The 22,506-nt window shown below is 44.0% G+C and overlaps 1 protein-coding gene across 2 annotated transcripts in view; it reads right to left on the bottom strand.

Annotated features, from left to right (window-relative positions):
* LOC144599266 (SPRY domain-containing SOCS box protein 1-like) overlaps positions 1–12,837 on the bottom strand; it is a 189,942-nt gene extending 177,105 nt beyond the window's left edge. For both annotated transcript variants that reach the window (XM_078410033.1, XM_078410034.1), the window contains exon 1: positions 12,649–12,837. The gene's annotated coding sequence lies outside the window, so the exon portion shown is untranslated. The remainder of the gene's footprint in view (positions 1–12,648) is intronic.
* Between the last annotated feature and the right edge of the window lie 9,669 nt (positions 12,838–22,506).

Raw genomic sequence — 22,506 nt, forward strand, 5'->3', positions numbered from 1 at the left:
GATAAGGGCAGTACTCTACTAAACGTTCCTGGACAGAGGGACTTCTGGAGAACTAAATGGAATCGAGGAAGAGGATTGGTGTGTCCGTGTAGATTCAGGAGAATATAGCAGAGCTGGGGAGAGAGGAAGTCCTAGAAACAGAATCAAGGCTGTGGCTTGTGAGGAAGATGTAGACAGCTTTTGGCTGGATATGGTCACGTTTGAAAGAATTAGCAAGTACATGGCAGATGGAATTTAATGTAGACAAATGTGGAAAATTATCAACTGTACTAAAAAAAAGCGGAGTATTCATTTTCTAAATGGTGAAAAATCGTAAGGTGTTACAGTTCAGAGGAACAACAATGTCCTTGCATTTCAAAGGTATTTATTCACAAAATTCAGTGAAGAAGGGTCTCGACCCCGAAACGTCACCCATCCCTTCTCTCCCGAGATGCTGCCTGACCTGCTGAGTTACTCCAGCATTATGTGAATAAATACCTTCGATTTGTACCAGCATCTGCAGTTATTTTCTTATACTATATGTCCTTGCATTTGAATTGTTGAAAGTTAACATGCAGGTCCAGCAAGCAGCTGTGCAAGCAAACACCAGGTTGGCTTTTACGCAAGCAGATTTGACTGGAAGTGTAAAGAAATCAGAGTGAAATGATAAAGCAGCCTGGTACACTATGTACAGACCTATCTCCCCCTCCAGGGATGGATATATTTGTGATAGAAGTACAATAAAGGCTTACCCAGATTCATTTCCTGGGATGGAGATATAACTGATATACAGACATCAAGGAGACTGGGCTCCTGAATGTATCAGAATATTGTTGTTCAGTTTACAAAATTATTTATTTTTTGTCAACAGTTTAATAATTGCCAGCTCACTTTATATTGATTTACCAATATCCAGTTTCTTTCTTTCCTACTGCACCATTTGAGCCATTGAGTCCACACCATCTTCCACCAGTGCAACCCTACTCCCCCTCCTTATTTCCCTTTGGCCTGCACCTTTGTCTCTCCCATATCCACAAGCTAGGGTACTGTCCGATTCACCTCTACCCCATTGTTGACATTGGACAAGGTCTACAGGAATACAGAGCTACAACGATGAGAAAAATATGGAATGGAATGGAATGCTTTATTGTCACATGTGTACAGTGAAATTCTTTGCTTGTATACCCAAGGTATAAAAATAGCGGCCACCTTCGGCGCTGACAAAGTTACAAAGTACGCCAGCTCCTCCCCCCCCCCCCCCCACAGCGGTTCCCCCACACGCCGGGTCCTCCATTGTCCTTCCCCTCCCTAACGGCGATCCCCCCACACCAGGTCCTCCATTGTTCTTCCCCTCCCCCTCTCATGGCGGTCCCCTGGTGAGACCGCACCTGGAGTACTGTGTGCAGTTTTGGTCTCCAAATTTGAGGAAGGATATTCTTGCTATTGAGGGCGTGCAGCTTAGGTTCACTAGGTTAATTCCCGGAATGGCGGGACTGTCGTATGTTGAAAGGCTGGAGCAATTAGGCTTGTATACACTGGAATTTAGAAGGATGAGGGGGGATCTTATTGGTGAAGGTGTGGAATTCTCTGCCTCAGAAGGCAGTGGAGGCCAGTTCGTTGGATGCTTTCAAGAGAGAGCTGGATACAGCTCTTAAGGATAGCGGAGTGAGGGGGTATGGGGAGAAGGCAGGAACGGGGTACTGATTGAGAGTGATCAGCCATGATCGCATTGAATGGCGGTGCTGGCTCGAAGGGCTGAATGGCCTACTCCTGCACCTATTGTCTATTGTCTATTGTCCCCCTACATTCTCATCGACCACCAACCACGGGTCGACCTGTGAGGCTTCGCGGCCGCCACACAATAGACAATAGGTGCAGGAGGAGGCCATTCGGCCCTTCGAGCCAGCACCGCCATTCAATGTGATCATGGCTGATCATTCTCAATCAGTACCCCGTTCCTGCCTTCTCCCCAAACCCCCTGACTCCGCTATCCTTAAGAGCTCTATCTAGCTCTCTCTTGAATGCATTCAGAGAATTGGCCTCCACTGCCTTCTGAGGCAGAGAATTCTCTGCACTCTGTATCATTCCCTTTGCTCTATCTATTGCACTTGAATTTGACTTGACTGTGTTTATGTATAACATGCATAACAAATATTTTCATTGCACCTCAGTGCATGAGACATTAATAAACCTGCACCTCCCATCAGGCAAGGGGTACAGAAGTGTGAAAACATACATATCCAGATTCAGGGACAATCTCTACCCAGCTGTTATCAGGCAACTGACCCATCCCATCAACAACTAGAGAACGGTCCTAAGCTGCTATCGACCTCATTGGAGACCCTCGGACTATCTTTAATTGGACTTTGCCTTATACTAAACGTTATTCCCTCTATACTGTATCTGTACATTGTGGATGGCTTGTTTGTAATCATGCATTGTCTTTCCACCGACTGGTTAGCACGCACCAAAAGCTTTTCACTGTACCTCGGTACACGTGACAATAAACAAAACTAAATTTAACTAAACTAATAACCATCCGCGTCATTTTGATTTTTTTTTTATACCTCTTATTTCACAAAAGGGTATAGTTAATTAACCTCGCAAGGGCATCTATGGGATTTGGCATGGAACCAGAATACTCAGGGGAGGCCCACAGTCTCAGGGAGAGAGTGTATCATGCACATTGATGGTACCTGACATCAAGTTTGCCCTGAGGTTCTGGAGATGGGAGGTGCCACCTCACCAACCTTCCATTGATACCTTCAACTTCCAGATATGATAACAGAAAACAGGCCTGTTATTCCACAAATTCTATATTTAGTCCACATAACATGATTTAGTCCCAGATGAACATTTTAGTAATTAATTTTACAGTGCATGAGTGATGCTACTCACATGAAATGTAAAATGTTTCAAATTAAAAACATCAAATAAAATCGCAAAGCTATTGAAAGGCCCCTTGACTAGGATTCTTAGGCCATGACAGGCCATATTTCTCCTCCTAGGCTTGTTATCATAAAGATTAAAAAAATTTAAAGCATGAGAGTTTGGGGTTACGGGGAAAAGGCAGGAGAACGGGGTTGAGAGGGAAAGATAGATCAGCCATGATTGAATCATAGTCATACAGCGTGGAAACAGGCCCTTCAGCCCAACTTGCCGACACCAGCCAAATGCCCCAGCTACACTAGTCCCACCTGCTTGGCTCAATGGCGATGTAGACATGATTGGTCAAATGGCCTAACTCTGCTTATTAGGGAACAAAATTGAAAAATCAGCAAAAGCTTTATAGCTATATACCAGAATAAAGCACTTTAAGAAAATACAACCAATAAATACTCCCTCCTTTACACCACATAGAAAATAGTTTGATTGCTATCCCTTATCACAACCTTATCCAATCGCACCCTATTGTCACCTTATCTCTCCTCCCCACCACCCAATCATGTGTCTTCCTGTCCTTCTCCGACATTTTGGAACTTGAAACCTATTTACTTCTTAATTTTTCCCAATTGTAATAAAAACAATAATTGATCCAAAATAATAGGTGTGTCTCTGTTTAGTGATGTCAAGTCAAGTCAAGTCAATTTTATTTGTATAGCACATTTAAAAACAACCCACGTTGACCAAAGTGCTGTACATCTGATGTGGTCTGACCAGCTTTATTTTCAGAATTTTCTGTCTTTAAATTAGATATCCAGCATCTGCATCATTTTCTTTGTCTAAAAACACAAATACATTTGCTCACGAGTTCAAAAGGGGCCAAGATGTCTTCTGCCCCTCCCCTCAAAGACCAGTTATACGGCTCCACCACCATCCCTGTTTAATACAGTGTCCTTCAAGCAACAATTCCAGGGCATCCTACCCTGGAATTTCCAACTACCCTGTAACTTCCAACCACAAGTTTAAATTAAATATATTTTTCTATGGAGGAAGGAACTGCAGATGCTGGTTTACACTGAGGACAGACACAAAATGCTGGAGTAACTCAGCGGGACAGGCAGCATCCCTGGTGAGAAGGAATGGGTGACGTTTAGGTTTGAGACCCAAAACTTCACTCATTCCTTCTCTCCAGAGACGCTGCCTGTCCCGTTGAGTTACTCCAGCATTTTGTGTCTATTTTTTTTCTATATACTTTTCTCGAGACACGCACATTGCAACCAATGCTGGCATACATTTTCCATTCCTACTTTCTTCTGAAGGTAGGAGCGAACTACCTTGGTACATTTGGAGACAAATACAGACGTGAACAGGTAAAGGTGATAGACTTCCTTCCCATGGGGCTGGTTCCATCTGCAGCTCACTTTATTCGACAAGCTACAAACTTCATATTTCAAGGGCATTTTGCTGTTGTCTGGTGTCCTTTTCCCATCTCCCTGGCAACAGAAGTGTACTCAGATTTTAAACATTAACACTCTCTGCTCATCTTCCCTCGTCCATCGCCAGCAATGGTCTTAAACCACACATAATTCTAAACTGCATTTCCAGTTGAATTACCAGTCGATCTACTGCTAAACAAATATTCTCCCTCCCCTGCCTTTTCAATTACTATGTGTTATAATGAAGATATAAATATTATTTACTTTACCATCACGAGGCAGATCTTCCAAAACAAGCTGTGCCTTTGAATTATTTCCTTGGTACGTGTATGAAGCAAACGCGTATACATTTATCATACTGACTTCACCTCATTCGGATTATAAGCAGAAAGATCAAATTATTAATGAGACGCTTGTCATTGGAAAGACGGTAATTGAGAATAAATTGAATGGATGGTGAGGAGCAAGGATAGTGACTTTAATCCGTCCAGTAAACCCCTGGAGGAAATTGCTACTCATCTCAAACTGGATGGAGGCTCAGCAAAGGATCAATGCAGAGGCACTGAGCTGTGGCCACAGTTCTGGCCAGGGTGCATCAGAGGACAATTGAAACCCAAAGCCATGCCGTTGTTGTCGAGGTGCGGCCGCCAGATACGAGAGAAAAGCTTACACTTTGGCACACAGGTCACTTACAGCAGCACACATATGGCACACTACCCACTGGAGACCCGAGATAAGAGAGGAATTGATCGGGTAGATGCACAGTCTTTTACCCAGAGTAGGGGAATCGAGGACCAGAGGACCATTGGTTCAAGGTGATGGGGAAAAGATTTAATAGGAATCCTTTTCATACTGAGGGTGGTGGGTGTATGGAACAAGCTGCCAGAGGAGGTAGTTGAGGCTGGGACTATCCCATCGTTTAAGAAACAGTTGGGCAGGTACATGGATAGGACAGGTTCGAAGGGTTATGGACCAAGCGCAGGCAAGTGGGACTAGGGTAGCTGGGACATTGTTGGCCGGTGTGGGCAATTTGGGCCGAAGGGCCTGTTTCCACTCTGTATCAATCTATGACTCTATCTATGACTCTATAAGCTGGAAGATTGTGGCACCAGTGCCCAGTGTTTAGTTTAGTTTAGAGATGCAGCTTGGAAACAGGCCCTTCAGCCCGTCAAGTCCGAGCCGACCGGCAATCGCCCGTACACGAGTTCTAACCTACACATTAGGGACAATTTAGAGAATGCAGTTAACCTACAAAGTTGCATGTTTTTGGAATGTGGGAGGAAACCGGAGCACTCGGAGAAAACCCACATGTTCACAGGGAGAATGTAGCATCTCCGTACCAAGAGCACTCGTAGTCAGGATTGAACCAGGTCTCTGGTGTCCAGGTGTCTAGCTGGAAGGTATTTATTCACAAAATGCTGGAGTAACTCAGCAGGTCAGGCAGCATCTCAGGAGAGAAGGAATGGGTGACGTTTCGGGTCGAGACCCTTCTTCAGTCTGAAGAAGGGTCTCAACCCGAAACGTCACCCATTCCTTCTCTCCCGAGATGCTGCCTAACCTGCTGAGTTACTCCAGCATTTTGTGAATAAATACCTTTGATTTGTACCAGCATCTGCAGTTATTTTCTTATGTCCAGCTGGAAGGGTGGCTGTGAAAATCCCAAGCATTTGGTCGCAGAGATAAGATTTGAGGAAGATTTTAATATTGTCACCTGTACCGAGGTACAGTAAAAAGCTTTGTTTTGCATGCTATCCAAACAGATCAGATATACCACATATACAATCAGATATACCAGATATACAATCAGTTCAAACTAAAGTATAATAGTTAAAGAGAAGATGGTGTGCAGAATATAGTTCTCAGCAATGTAGCGCTTCAGTTCCTTAAATAAAGTCCAAAGAGGTGAATTGAACAGTCCCCTAGCTTATGGAAGGATCGTTCAGAAGCTTGACAACAGTGGGGAAAGAGGCTGTTTCTGAATCTGGGGGTGTGCACTTACAAGCTTCTGCACCTTCTGCCAGATGGAAGCAGGTTCGAGGAGGAATGGCCAAGGTGGGACGTCTTTGAGATTATGTTGGCGTAATTTAATTCAAAGTTTGCTTTGCTGAAGATGATAATATTCCACAGGAGCTGGTGTAGAGTAAATAAATTGGAGACGGAAAAATTATTTCCAAGGACAGAGAAGATGTTTGTGCATTTTGTGAGGTGATGTGCTAACAATACAATACAATACAATACAATATATCTTTATTGTCATTGTACCCAGGGGTACAACGAGATTGGGAATGCGTCTCCCATACGATGCAATAATTTAAGTAATTAACAGCAACCCAACGAAATGAAACAATTGTAACAGTTTTTAGACAGGGTAAAGTGCAAGTTGATCTATGCGTTGTGTCCATCCGGCTCAGCAGGACCGGTTCATAGCAGCTATGGCCCTGGGGATGAAGCTGTCCCTGAGTCTGGAGGTGCGGGCGTAGAAGGCCTTGTATCGTCTGCCCGATGGAAGGAGTTCGAACAAACTGTTGCAGGGGTGTGAAGAGTCTTTGTGGATGCTGGTGGCTTTTCTGAGGCATCGTGTGTTGTAGATGCCCTCCAAATCTGGTAGCTGTGTTCCGATGGCCCTCTGAGCTCTATGGACTACCCGATGTAGAGCTTTCCTTTCTGCCTCCGTGCAGCTGAGGTACCACACAGGGATGCCATGCGTTAGGATGCTCTCTATGGTGCAGCGGTAGAAGGTCGTCAGCAGCTGTTGGGGTAGACCAGACTTTTTCAGTGTTCTTAAGTAGAACAGTCTTTGTTGTGCCTTCTTGACCAGCGCAGCAGTGTTATTGGACCATGTTAGGTCCTCCGAAATGTGAGTGCCCAGAAACTTGAAGCTGGACACTCTCTCCACACTGGGGGAGAAAACAATGGGGGAGAAAAGTTTTCTCTCCACTATCACCTGCAACATGCGAGGACAACTGGCCTTTTGGGGCCAAGTTAAGAACTATATTTGTAATGACTTGAATCTTGAAAAATGGCTTCAAAACATGGCAACTCTTGTGTACTGTCTCAGCGTACCATTCCTATTAATTTATTTTCCTATACGCTTGTAATTAACTAAGATTGTGCTGATGTAGAGTAATACTTTTATGGAAGATAGACAGAAAATGCTGGAGTCACTCAGTGCGACAGGCAGTATCTCTGGAGAGAAGGAATGGGTGACTTTTCGAGACCCTTCTTCTTTTTCAACCTGAATCTTCACCCATTCCTTCTCTTCAGAGATGCTGTTCCCGCTGAGTCACTCCAGCATTTTCTGTCTTTCTTCGGTTTAAACCAGCACCTGCAGTTCCTTCCTACACAATACTTTTACTGAGCTGTACGCAAAAATGAAATTTCATTGCACCTCGGTACACGTGACAATGAAGAACCATGGAACCATTGATCCTAGAACGCAACAGTAAGGAAAATACACAAAATTTCTTCCAAATTATATGAAGCATAAACAAGACTTGAAAATAAATCAGTTTTCAAATTACTAATTGCCTGCAATTTCAATCAGCCTTCCCGAGTTGACAGAGCATTTCCATGTGACAGGTACAAATATCCAGAGCTTAAAACTTCAAACACAAACTGAAGTGATTTGAACTAATCTCTCACTGATGCACGTTTACACACACAATTTAAAAACCGCGGCCTGAAATCGTGCTGATAACCCGTTCAAGCTACAGAAGGAACTTCAAAGGAATTAAAGACACTATTCCTGATTTGCGCCCCGAGGAGGAATGTAATAGTTTTTACTTAGAATTAAACCATGTCATGGACAGTCCTAACAGGTCAACTGATGGTTCTGTGAATAATGGCACTGAACTATGCAGACTTGATCCCACAATCAGATCCAAACACGTGGAAAGTCAATAAAGGACACAAAGTGCTGGAGTAACTCAGCGGGTCAAGCAACATCTCTGGAGAACATAGAAGGGTAATGTTTTGGGTCGAAATTCTTCTTCAGAATGAAGAAGGCTCTCGATCCTGATTGTCACCTATCCATGTTCTCAAGAGATGCTGCCTGACTTGCTGAGTTACTCCAGCTCATCGTGTCTTTTTGTGCATTAACCAGCACCTGCAGTTCTTTATTTCTACAGGTGGAAAGTCAAATCATATAAGTCAACAGTAGGGACATTTGCCTCAATATTAATAATATGTGGGTAAAGGGGTGTATTCAATAGAGTCATAAGAAGGTTCCCAATCAGAAACGTTACCTATCCACATCATCCAGAGATGCTGCCTAACCAGCCAAGTCATAAAGGAATTCAGTGTGGAAACATGCCCTTCAGCCCAACCTGCCCGCAGTAACCAACATGCCCCATCTATACTAGTTTCACCAGCCTGCATTTGCCCCATATCCCTCAAACCTACCCTATCCACGTATCTGTCCAAATGGTTTTTTTTTCTCCAGCTTTGTGTTTTGCTTCAGATTCCAGCGTCAGCAGCTCCTTGTTAATTCCCATTCTCTCAACTGCCCACGGTTTAATGATTCCCTGTCACTGGTAGAGATAAGATGCCAAGAACCCACTGCTATCATTGCATCTGCACATCATTTCAACATGTCCAGACAAGACTGCCATTGTACATCAAATTTGGCCCAGTTTTGGTCACTGCATTCTTGGGTTTAGGGGAAAAAAGGGTCTGTTTAGTGGACTGGAAAAGAGAGAAAGGCTAACAGTTATCGTAAGTAATCTAAAAAAACCCAACCGTCTTAATTATGGCATGCTGCTTGTCACAATTTTTTGATGAAAGTTTGATTAACCTTTAAGATTGACACTGTCTCTTTCTTTTACTGCTTCCTCACTCCCAATCATAGCAGAAGGCAACAGCCAACTATGGTATGCACAGCATCAAAACAGAAAATGAAGATAAAACAATGTATGCGGATGCTGGAAACCTGAAACAAAAATGTTTTAAATGCTGAAAAAATGCAGCAACTGTGGGAAAGAGGGACAGTCAATGTTTCGGATTTGCAAACCCTCATCAGGTTAGCTAGGGTTGGAGTCACTGATCCAAAATGGTGAGTGTCTTTCTGCAGTTGATGTACCAAAACAGGCACCTTCATTCAACTGAAGATAGACACAAAAAGCTGGAGTAACTCTGCGGGTCAGACAGCATCTCTGGAGAAAATTAATAGGTGACGTTTCGGGTCGAGACTCTTCTTCAGATACACTTCCATTCAACTATTATCACAAGTATATTCTTCACTCCAGGACAACCAATGTGTGTGGTGAACAAACATAAATGTTATTCTTCTCAGGGGCAGGTCCCCAGTCCCCAAAATGTTTCGAGTCAAGGTAATGCTATGATTTATTTAACCTTTTCGTTACTCAAGAGTAAAGAGTGCTTAATTGCCATATTAACCAGACCATCACGCAAACCAACCTCCCTTCCATGGACTCCATCTACACTTTACGCTGCCTCGGCAAGGCCACCAGCAGAATCAAGGACCAGTCTCAATCCCCTCTTTTACCCTATCCCATTAGGCAAGAGATACAGAAGCTTGAAAAAGCATTCCTCAAGATTCAGGGACTATTTCCTCTCAGCTGTTATCGGAAAACTGAACATCCTCTCACCAGCTAGAGTATGATCCTGACCTCCAATCTACCTCATTGGAGACCTTTGAACTAACTTTAATCAGAGTTTATCTTGCACTAAACGTTATACCCTTATTCCTGCATCTGTACATTGTGGATGCCTTGATTGTAATTATGCAGTGTCTTTTCGTTGACTGAAGGGCACACAACAAAAAGGGTTTTCACTGCACCTCTATACATGTGACAATTATAAACTAAACTAACGTATCAAAAAGGAACAATTATTAACAATATTTGTCATCATTTGTTTTATTTGGTTTAAGTCTCACTCCAGAGTCCTGAACACAAAACACTGCACTGTCTCTCCAGTCCAACAGTATAGGAGTCAAAAGAACAGGCTTTCAGATGAAATATCAAAACCCTGCCTCAGGTGGAAGCAAAAGCATCCATGGCCCTCTTACAAAGAACAAATGCCCTGGGCAATACATATACTTCAATAAGTATTTCTTTCAAATAAAATATTGAGTAAAAGTTGGGAGGTCATGTTGCAGTTGTATAGGACGTTGGTGAGACCGCATTTAGAATATTGTGTTCAGTTCTGGGCACCATGTTACAGAAAAGCTATTGTCAAGCTTGAAAGGGTTCAGAAAAGATTTACGAGGCTGTTGCCAGGACTAGAGGGTCTTTATTCCATGGAGCGCAGGATAAGGAGTGATCTTATAGAGGTGTATAAGATCATGAGAGGAATAGATCGGGTAGATGCATAGAGTCTTTTGCCCAGAGTAGGGGAATCGAGGACCAGAGGACATGGGTACAAGGTGAAAGGGAAAAGATTTAATAGGAATCCGAGAGGTAATTTTTTCACACAAAGGGTGGTGGGTGAATTTGTACAAGCTACCAGAGGAGGTAGTTGAGGCTGGGACTATCCCATCGTTTAAGAAACTCTGAGACAGGTACATGGATAGGACAGGTTTGGAGGGATATCGCAGGCAAGTGGGACTAGTGTAGCTGGGACACAGTTGGTCGATGTGGGCGAGTTGGGCCGAAGGGCCTGTTTCCACACTGTATCACTCTATGACCCTATCTGATCATTTTCAGGCGATTGTTTTGGAGAGCTTGCATTTCCCATGTTACTAATGACTACGCCTCAGAAATATTTAATTGGGTGCAAACTGCTGTGAGACCTTTAAAAATGAGCGCCGAAGGCACTATACATAAGCAAACCTTGATTAAAATGATAAATTAGTTCAGCCGGAAACCAAAACAATCTCAATCTGAAGAAAGGGTCTGGACCAGAAACGTCACCCATTCCTTCTCTCCCGAGATGCTGCCTGACCTGCTGAGTTACTCCAGCATTTTGTGAATAAAACCTTCGATTTGTACCAGCATCTGCAGTTATCTTCTTATACTTCTATCCAGAGATCCTGCCTGTCGCACTGAGTTACTCCAGCATTGTGCGTCGAATAACATAAATTCTGTTCCCTTATTAGAATAGTGTGAAAGTCTCAAATGTAGCAAGTTTGATTAAAAAACACACAACTCTGCTGCTATGTGTTGGTAGAGGTACATTAGTATAAAACTACAAAAGTGACGGGACATGCAACACTTTAAGAACGCCCGTACAATGTTATCGAAAATCGAAAGAGACATCTCAAGTAATTCTTATTTCTGCAGCATATTCACAACAGCCGAGGAAACATTGATCTGGAAGCAGGGGTCGGGGTGGAAAGGAAAGGAAAGGACACCTTGCCATTAAAAGCCAGCAGGGGAGGTCATGATGGCGAGATTGATTAAATTGAATGTAAATGTTTAATTTGTAATCCCCATTCTTGACGGATTTCTAAAGCAGCTGGTGCCTGACCCCAGCCCCTAGGTGATCTGACCCCAAGCCAGCTGAAGAAGCCCTTGCACTCAGAGGCTCTCAGCAGATGTTATCCCTACCCAGCTCCTCGCCTGGACATACCCGATCTCCCGGTTGCCAAACACTTTAATTCCCTTGCCCATTCCCACACACTGACCTTTCTGTCCCAGGCCTCCTCCATGCCAGAGTGAGGCCAAATGCAAACTGGAGGAACAGCACCTCGCATTTCGCTTGGGCAGCTTACAGCCCAGGGGTATAAACATTGATTTCTCTAACTTCAAGTATCCCCTGCAATCCCTCTCACTCCATCCCTCTCCCCCACCCAAATTGCACCAGCTTCTCGTTATTACCTAGCAAACAGCTGTTCCCTTTATCACCGTTACTTTTTTTTGTTGCATATCTTGAATGTAATTGTTCTATATATCCCTCTACATCACCGTCTATATCTCTCGTTCCCCTTTCCCCTGACTCTCAGGGAAAGTCAGACCCGAAACATCACCCATTCCTTCTCTCCAGAGATGTTGCCAGTCCCGCTAAGTTACTCCAGCATTTTGTGTCTATACCTCGAAAGACACGACCAGTTCCCTCCAATGATTGCACCCTGCCCTTCGCATGCACGATCCAGGAGACCTGGAGAGGGCAAGTGAGCTGAGACTAAACTCCTCAATCCACCTCAAATAATACATTTAAACAGGGGGCTCACTTTTAAACATGCCAGGAATATACCATTAAAAACATATATATATCATTTATGGATCAATTATAGCAGAATCTACCGAGCACGACGTGTTTAGGCATTAAAATGCACAGACCTGGAACATTTCCTTGTAAAAGGGAAAAGCATTTTTCCAAAACATTGCAAAATCAAATTTAACACTTCTTTCCAAAAAAATAATAATTCCACTTCCAGCGTGTTACTCACCGGGCGGCAGTCAGGGGAAGAGTGTTTGTTTGGTCTGAGAAAATGTTTCTTCCGTGTGGCTTTAATTCAGCTTTCGTTTATTGGGGTGGACTTTGGTGCGTTGCTGCTGCTTCACAGTCGCCGCGGCAATGTCCCTCGGCCGCACTGACACTGACACTGACACACACAGGCGGACCCGGGGCGGGGGCGCTCCCTCCCTCTCTCCCTCCCTCCCTCTCTCCCTCTCTCCCTCCCTCCCTCTCTCCCTCCCTCCCTCCCTCCCTCTCTCCCTCTCTTCCTCCCTCTCTTCCTCCCTCCCTCTCTCCCTCCCTCCCTCCCTCTCTTCCTCCCTCTCTTCCTCCCTCTCTCCCTCCCTCCCTCCCTCTCTTCCTCCCTCTCTTCCTCCCTCCCTCTCTCCCTCCCTCTCTCCCTTCCTCCCTTCCTCCCTCCCTCTCTCCCTCCTCACCTCTCTCCCTTCCTCGCTCTTTTTCTCCCTCTCTCCTCACTCTCCCTCCCTCTCCCCTCCTTCCTCTCTCCTTCCTCTTTCCTTCCTCTTTCTCTCTCTCTCTCCCCCCTCCCTCTTTCCCCACACTTCTCTTAGTATACCCCTCTCCCTCTCCCTCTCCCTCCTTCTCCTTCTCCTCACCTCTCTCCTCCTTCCTCTCTCCTTCCTCTCTCCTTCCTCTCTCCCCCTCCCTCTCTCCCCCTCCCTTTCTCCCTCCCTTTCTCCCTCCCTTTCTCCCTCCCTCTCTCTATCCCTCCCTCTCTCACTTCTCTCTCTCCCCCTCCCTTTCTCCCTCCCCCTCTCTCTCTCTCCCCCTCTCTCTCTCTCCCTCTCTCTCTCCCTCTCCTCCTCCCCCTCTCTCTCTCCCTCTCCTCCTCCCCTTCTACCCTCTCTCCCTTTCTCTCCCTTTCTCCCTCCTTCTCTCTATTCCTCACTCTCTCTATCCCTCTCCCTCTCTCACTTCTCTCTCTCTCTATCCCTCCCTCCCTCTAACCTCCACCACTGGACAGGTCTTTGTGTCTTTTCTCTTGGAGCCCAGCTTCTCCACTACCGACCCGCTCTTGCATGAGCCCAGCCGTTCACTAGTCCGTTCACCAGAGCCCCGATCCCACGGACTGACTTGACGGTCGTTGCAAGCTCGAGGTTCACGTTCATTGTAACCCGACCGGGGGGGATGAACGCTCTCGGAACAGGTTAAGTTGCAGCAGTCGTTGCTAACGGTGACCCCTAGAGGAAAGCAGAGATACACATGATTTCCAATAAACCGTTTGAATATTGCCTGCACCAGAATTCCCTTAAAAGCCATGGAGCATGATGCAAGTTCTCGGATGAGCACATCATCTGTTCATTGCACACTTTCTGCTCTTTACAGCATTCTGACCTCAACACTGTCAGTAACTTGGACTGCTGAGATCTTTCTCACCGCGCCCCTTGAAAACAATTACGTCTCTGACTTTACGAAGCAAGTAAATGCAGATGCTGGGAATGTAAAATCAAAAACCTGGAGCAGGTCAGGCAACGTCTCTAACTAACAAAGCAAAGCTGGAAATATGGGAAACATTCAACAGGTCAGGCAGTACCTGTGGGAAGAGAATAAGCGAAGGTCGACACAAAACGCAGGAGAACCTCAGCGGGTCAGGTGGCATCTCCGGAGAAAAGGAATAGGAGACGTTTCCAATCGAGTCGAGACCCTTCTTTAGACCCAGAATGAGTCTCTGGTTTCGAATCAGCCTTTGATTCCCATCTCTAACTACTCGTTCTGACGAGAAGGATATGGAACCGAAGTGTTAATTTATAAATGTTGCCTGGCGTCCACATGAATGGCCGGACCCAGGATCTCCCAACACAACATTGCCCAGAGCGTTAGAGGCAGGAAACATGTTCCCAATGTTGGGGGAGTCCAGAACAAGGGGCCACAGTTTAAGAATAAGGGGTAGGCCATTTAGAACTGAGATGAGGAAAAACTTTTTTAGTCAGAGAGTTGTAAATCTGTGGAATTCTCTGCCTCAGAAGGCAGTGGAGGCCAATTCTCTGAATGCATTCAAGAGAGAGCTGGATAGAGCTCTTAAGGATAGCGGAGTCAGGGGGTATGGGGAGAAGGCAGGAACGGGGTACTGATTGAGAATGATCAGCCACGATCACATTGAATGGCGGTGCTGGCTCGAAGGGCTGAATGGCCTCCTCCTGCACCTATTGTCTATTGTCTATTGTCTATCACACTCCTTCCACCGGCTTGTCATCTTCCCACAGTCGGTTTGGACCAGATGAGATAGCCTTCGTTGCCCTCGCGCATCGATGAGCCTTGGGCGCCCAACACCGTGTCGCCGGTTTGTGGTTTGTCCCTCGTCGGACTACTGTCGGTTGGTACTCACCACTGCTGACCGGGAGCACCCCACAAGCCTTTCTATTTCAGAGATGCTCTGACCCTGTCATCTGGCCATAACAATTTGTCCCTTGTCAAAGCTGCTCAGGTCTTTACTCCTGCCCATTTCACCTGCATCCAACACATCAACTTCAAGAACTGACTGTTTCATTGCTGCCTAATGTATCCCACCCCATTGACAGGTGCCATTGTAACAAGATAACCAACGTTATTCACTTCACTTGTCAGTGGTCATAATGTTTTGGCTCATCGGTGAATATACATAAATACATATATTTAAATATATATGTGTGTGTGTGTATGTGTGTATATGTTTTATATATATATATATATATGCCTCATATATAGGAAAAATATAAAAATGTGAAAAATAACAATTATATATCTATAGTTATGTGAACAATTATACATATAGGTATGTGAAAAATAATAATAATTACTAATAAATTATATCTATAATTGTTATTTTTCACATTTCCAAAGTAATCTTCAATATTTTTTCTGGCCAAATGCCCATCATTAAAGGGTCCAGACAAAAACATCAACTGCTCATTACCCTCAACAGTTACTGTGTGACCCACTCAGTTTTTCCAACATTTTGTTTTAGTTTTGCTCCAGACTCCAGCATATGTAGTCTCTTGTATCTCCTGTATGACCTTCAATAAAAGCTCTTCTTTTATATAATGTTAATTTGTCAAATATATCTTTTGGATTGATTGATTGGAAGATGGAAACCGGCCCTTTGGCTCACTGAGTCCACGCCAACCATCGATCACCTGTTCGCACTAGTTCCATGTTATCCCACTTTCACATCCACTCCCTACACAAAAAGGGCAATTTACAGAGGCCAATTAACCTACAAACCCGCACGTCTTTGAGAGGTAGGAGGAATCCGGAGAACCCAGAGGAAACCCACACGGTCACCGGGAGAACATGCAAACTCCATGCAGACAGCACCTGAGGTCAGGACCGAACACAGGTCTCTGTGCTGTGAGGCAACAACTCTACCAGCTACTGTACGCCACTGTGCCGCCCTAGATGTTTTTTATTTGTTTTTTCTCCGCTTGGTCTGTTTCCTCCGGCTTTTTTTTCTAGGCCTTTTTGTATCTTTACAAATAATACATTTGTCATTTTCATTTATTCTATATTTCCTTATTCAAGCTCGCCATCAAGCATTTCATCATTGGTCTCAATAATCCTTCCAAGTTATTCCTCTCATTATGTCACAATCACATTGATGTAAATATCTAATCTACTTCTTGCCATGCATCTTAGGCTGATTTGTCAGAGGTCAGGTCATGAAACCACTTGTTATTCATGACAGCATGGTGGTGCCGCAGTAGTCAAATTACCAAGATGGTGATCCAGAGGTCTGGGATAAAACCCAGCGACCCAAATTCAAACTCATGGCAGATGGAATCAGTTTTTCAATTTGGAATTCGAAAAGTAAAACAAAAACAAGGATCCTGCAAATGATACCATTGATACAAATGATACATATCCTGCAAATGATAACTGCAAATGATACCAGAATGGAGACACAAGGAATTGTAGATGCTGGCATCCAGGGCAAAACACAAAGTACTGGAAGAACTCAGTGGGTCAGGCAGCATCTGCGGATGGAATGGATAGGTGATGTTTCAGGTTGGAATCCTTCAGACTGAAGAAGCTTCCAGTCCGAAATGCCTCCACGGATGCTGCCTGATCTACGGAGTTCCTCCAGCACTTTGTGTTTTTCTCAAGATTACTAGATTGTTAAGACCCCACATTGGCAGAAAATAAATCTGCCATTTTCACCCAGCCTAGGGGGGTGGGGGGGTGGGGGGGGGGGGTGGGGAGGGGATGTAACTTTAAAAAAGTCATCTAAAATGATTTCCACTTGCACCTTCATAAGTTGTTCATAAGTGATAGGAGCAGAATTAGGCCATTTGGCCCAAAGATACTAGAGGAACAAGATGGACCACTCCGTTGAAATCGGCCATACTGAAATGTAGTACGCAAAGGAGCGTAACGTCTGCCATTTTAGTAGGTAAAACCCGCCGTTCGCGATGCCTCTCGCAGTGTAATCAGTGTTTTGGGGGAACAGTATGTGTGATGATACCATAAAAATGCAGAATATATCTCATCTATCAATTCACAGATTTTTGTTATTTTTCTTTTAAAATGTTTCTGCAAGTTTCTGCCTACTAAAATGGCGCCATAATGTACTATGGCTTATCGGGTCGAGTGGTCTATCTTGTTCCTCTAGTATCTTTGATTTGACCCATCAAGTCCACTCCGCCATTCAATCATGGCTGATCTATCTTTCCCTCTTAACCCAATTCTGCCTTCTCCCCGTAACCCCTGACACCTATGCTAATCACAAATCTATCTATCTCTGCCTTAAACATATCCATTGACTTGGCCTCCTGCTCAAGGGGCAAAGAACGATAAATCCTGGCAATGCCAGCCAAGTCCTGATACCAAAACAATGAATAACTAAAATTTAAACATAAAAAGGGTCAGTAATTATCACACTAAATATGACATTGTGACATGCTTGACATGAAAATCTATGCAAGGGTAAAGCAAAGTCATGATAAAAAATGTTTAAGGCAGCACGAATAGATATTGCATTATCTTCTATGGTGTTTACAAATGACAACTATGACTATATTTATACCGACAATAAATAGTAGAAATTTGACAAGTAATTTCCCTGTCATGTCAAACATATTTACACCAAGGCAAGTATTGTATCATTACAGACACAGCTGATTTTTTTTTTCTTGTGAAAGTACCCACTTTTTGATGCACCAAGGCATATAAATCAGAACCACTTCACAAGCTGACACCATGATTTTTAGCACAGCAGCAAAGAAAACAGCAACAATAAATATTGCAACGACTTTTGAGTGAACAAAACTGGACTGGAGAAGATTGCAGAGATTGCAAGAAATCTATAATTAAAATAGAAAATGGTAGAAATACTCAGCGGCTCTTTGGAGATACAGTGTGGAATCAGGCCGTCAGCCGACCGGGTCCACGCCGACCAGCGATCACCCCATACAGTAGCACTATCCTTTGCACTTGGAACCATTTACAATTTTACCAAAGCCAATCAACCTACAAAACGTCACGTTTTTGGAGTGTGGGAGGAAACCAGAGCACCCAGAGGAAACCCATGTGTTCACAGGGAGAATGTACAAACTCTGTACAGACAGCACCCGTAGCCAGGATCGAACCCGGGTCTCTGGCGCTATAAGGCAGCAACTCTACCGTTACGCCACTGTGCCGCCCCTGCTCATGCACTTATCTATGGAGATCTTAGCTCAATGACCTTTGGTCCATGTCAACACCCTACAATCAATGCCATGTGCTCTAATTTTGCACACTAATCTCTTGTTTGAGACCTTGTCAAAGGTTTTTTGAAAGTCCAGATACACCACATCCACTGGCTCTCCCTTATCCATTCTACTTGTTACATCCTCAAAAAATTCCAGAAGATCAGTCAAGCATGATTTCCCCTTCATAAATCCATGCTGATTTTAACCAATCCTCTCACTGCTTTCCAAATGCGCTGCTATAACATCTTTAACAATCGATTCAAGCATCTTCCCCACTACCGACGTAAGGCTAACTGGTCTATAATTCCCTATTTTCTCTCTCCTTCCTTTCGTAAAAAGTGAGGTTACTTTGGCTACCCTCCAGTCCATAGGAACTGATCCAGACTCGAGAGAACATTCTCTCGAAATTCACATTCTCATGAAATGATCACCAATGCATCCAGGATTTCTAGGGTCACCTCCTGGGATGCTGACCATCAAGCCCTGGGGGCCTTCAGTCCCAACAGTTTACCTAACACCATTTCCTGACTAATGTGGATTCCTTTCAGTTCCTCCCTCCCACTAGATCCTCGGTCCCCTAGTATTTTCTGGAAGATTGGTTGTGTGTCCCTTAGTGAAGACAGAACCAAAGTACTCGTTTAACAGTTCTGCCATTTCCTTGTTTCCCATTATAAATTAACCTGTCTCTGATTGTCAGGGACCTACATTTGTCTTCACTAATCTTTTCCTTTTCACATATCTAAAGAAGCATTTACAGCCAGTTTTTATATTCCTCGCAAGCTTTCTTTCATGCTCTTTTTTCCCCCTCTTAATTAACCCCTTTGTCCTCCTCTTTTGAGTTCTAAATTTCTCCCAGTCCTCCAGTTTGCTACTTCCTCTGGTCAATTTATATGCATTTTCCTTGGATCTAGGCAGTGTTTGTTTGTGCAACCTTAGAGTCTAGCAATGCACAGCTGTAAGATAAAGTCATGAGTCATTACATGAGTTCCTGCCTGAGAAATATAAAGTCATAGAGCAACACAATGCGCGCATAGATCTTTTGACCCAACACATCCATGCCAACAAAGATGCCCAGCAGAGCTAGTCCCACTTGCCTGCACGAATCCCATGTCCCACCAGACCTTTCCATCCATGTACCCGTCCAAATGTCTTTTTAATATTGTATTTGTACTGCCCCCCAAACATGGCAGCTCATTCCAGATATGTGGAAAAACTTTGCCCTTCTAGTCCCTTGAAATCTTTACCCCCTCACCTTAAACCTATGTCCTCTAGTTTTAGACTCCTCTACCCTTGGGAAAAGACTGTGTCTATTCACCTCATCCACATCCCTCATGATTGTATTAACCTCCATGAAATCACTCCAGAGCCTCCTGCAGGCCAACGAAGCACGTCCAAGCCTATCCAACCTCTCCATACGGCGGCACGGTGGCGCGGTGGTAGAGTTGCTGCCTTACAGCGAATGCAGCGCCGGAGACTCAGGTTCGATCCTGACTACGGGCGGCGTCTGTACGGAGTTTGTACGTTCGCCCCGTGACCTGCGTGGGTTTTCTCCGAGATCTTCGGTTTCCTCCCACACTCCAAAGACGTACAGGTATGTAGGTTAATTGGCTGGGCAAATGTAAAAAAAATTGTCCCTAGTGTGTGTAGGATAGTGTTAATGTGCGGTGATCGCTGGGCGGCGCGGACCCGGTGGGCCGAAGGGCCTGTTTCCGCGCTGTATCTCTAAATCTAAAATCTAAACACAGGGTACCCAAACTCAGTAACATCCTCATAATTATTTTTCTGTACCCTTTCCAATTTAATGACATCCTAGAGTAGGTTGACCAGAACTTTAAACATCACTGTGCAGAACGCACACACATTACAAAGGAGAAAAAAAACCAATTTCTACATGCAGACTGGGACTCTTCATGTTGATTTTACAATGCATGAATTTGCCTCAAACTCATAGAAGTACCATGCATATGTATTGGTGCCAAATGCCTATCTTCATTTGTGTATGTCAACAGCATGGGACTATCATGTGAGTTTTGCTTCCGTGAAAGTTGAAGTCAATGGAAGATGCTCTTGGGACTGACCTGAGGCTCTTTTACAGACAAACTGTGTAGGAAGGAACTGCAGATGCTGGTTTAAACCGAAGACAGACACAAAATGCTGGAGTAACTCAGCAGGACAGGCAGCATCTCTGGAGAGAAGGAATGGGCGACGTTTCAGGTCAAGACCCTTCCTTCTCTCCAGAGAAGCTGCCTGTCCCACTGAGTTACTCCAGCATATTGTGTCTATCTTCGCTTACAAACAAACTGGTTCACCAATATCCCTCGGGGTTGAAATCTGACAACCTAACCTGACGTGTGGCCTACCTGTGACTATGTCCACCATTGCGATTGACTCTTAGCTGCCTCTCCGGTTGTGAAGCAATTAAGGATAGACGATAAATGCTGGCACTGGCAGTGACATGATGGCATCCAAATGCAAACATAAACAATGAAATCGTTTTAAAAAACTCACTCAGGACCCCAAACTCTGACACCGCGACACAACATTGGCTCCCACATGAGCCCAGCAGATAAACTCAAGCCTCCCTACAATGTTCTCACCCCCAACCATCAAAATATAAACCCCCACCCCCCACTCCGCCCTCTCAAGAGATGCTGAAGCCTTCTGACAAATATTTCTTACCACCACTCCTCCAGGTGACCCATCAAACGCTCATCAAGGGCTTAGTGGAGGTTGGGTCCTTGAGCATATTAAGCATGCAAGCAATGTTGCACTCTGCCATTGTTCTTGTGAGCAATGGAAATTTCCAATAAAGGCCTCCTCATACGAGACCTATGTTGGTTCAGCTTGCACTTGTGCATTTAATGCATCTTTAGCAGTGCTGAGGAATTTCTGGCTCTTCTTTCTTTCCATTGTTGCAACATTCTGTGTAACGTGGTTGATAAAATATCACAAATTAATGACTGTTGCAACACCACACATTTCAATTTCTAATACTGTATATTTAATATTTATTACACAGTTGTTCTGTACGTTGGTGAATTGTTCCAGTCCTTACAGGGTTCCCTCGGAGCAATAATTGTCGAAAATTTGTTTCTCTGCTCATCTCAGTACTCTTCCTTTCAGCTAAAGAATTAATAATGCAGTCTTCTAGTAATTTGTTGTGATGTGGAGAAATCCACAATAATATTTTTGCCCCCTTAATACGACACAACAAATAAGGACCCAGAATTTATTTCTCAAGGGTTAATGAGTTAAAATCAGGAGGTAGAATTTTTCACAAATACCAATCAATGACTTTGTTCAGATGGCAATGGAACAGATTGATTGTCGAGCAGCTTTTCCAGAACAATCCAGGCATGGCAGACAAGTACCTGCGGAAGAAGAAACGTTGTCATGACAATGTCATTACTATCAGATCAATACAGTAATTTGCCGTACTGAAACTAATCAACAGACACACAAGCAAGTCCTCCAGGGAGCTACATCACAATATTGAGACAGATCAAGTATTCTGATGCCATGTGTAACCCTATAATTAAAATAGTGTAAAAACAATGCAATAATGAATCGTGCAAAACTCCGAGCACAGTCCTTCGAGACAAATTATGTTTAAACACATCATATCCAAGAATAAATGTGACGGATGCAAACGGAAACCAATTTTGCGAGCCTCTCTGTTGTCAATACTACTCCCATGAATGAAAGGCAACATCAGTTCTGTGAACAAACCCAGCAGGTAGATTCCAGTAATATTTCGACTTTTGGAGAAAGTGCATCGCAGAAATAACTCACATCATATTGATTTAAAGATAACAACCCAGTTGTGGCAGCAGGAAAACCCTGGAGATCTGAGATAAATCTTGGAGTCATTTTTAGATCATGAAAATTATTCCACATGATAACATTCACATTAATGGCTAATTGAACACTGGGGACCTGACAGCACAGAAATGCGCATTTTTCTAAAACAATTTTGTTGATTTAGTATTCTCCTTTGGAAATCTAGTACGAAGATCTACCAACTCATTCACAGAGAATTACAACGAGTTATTAGGTTGTTCTGCTAATGCATAGAGTACCCAAGAGTTCTGTATCTGATCAAATCCCAATAGTTATGTCCTATTAGGTATATCCTAATGCTCCATTTTAGATACACTTTCCTTGAC

The sequence above is a fragment of the Rhinoraja longicauda genome, chromosome 13 (assembly GCF_053455715.1).
Source record: "Rhinoraja longicauda isolate Sanriku21f chromosome 13, sRhiLon1.1, whole genome shotgun sequence".
NCBI lineage: Eukaryota > Metazoa > Chordata > Chondrichthyes > Rajiformes > Arhynchobatidae > Rhinoraja > Rhinoraja longicauda.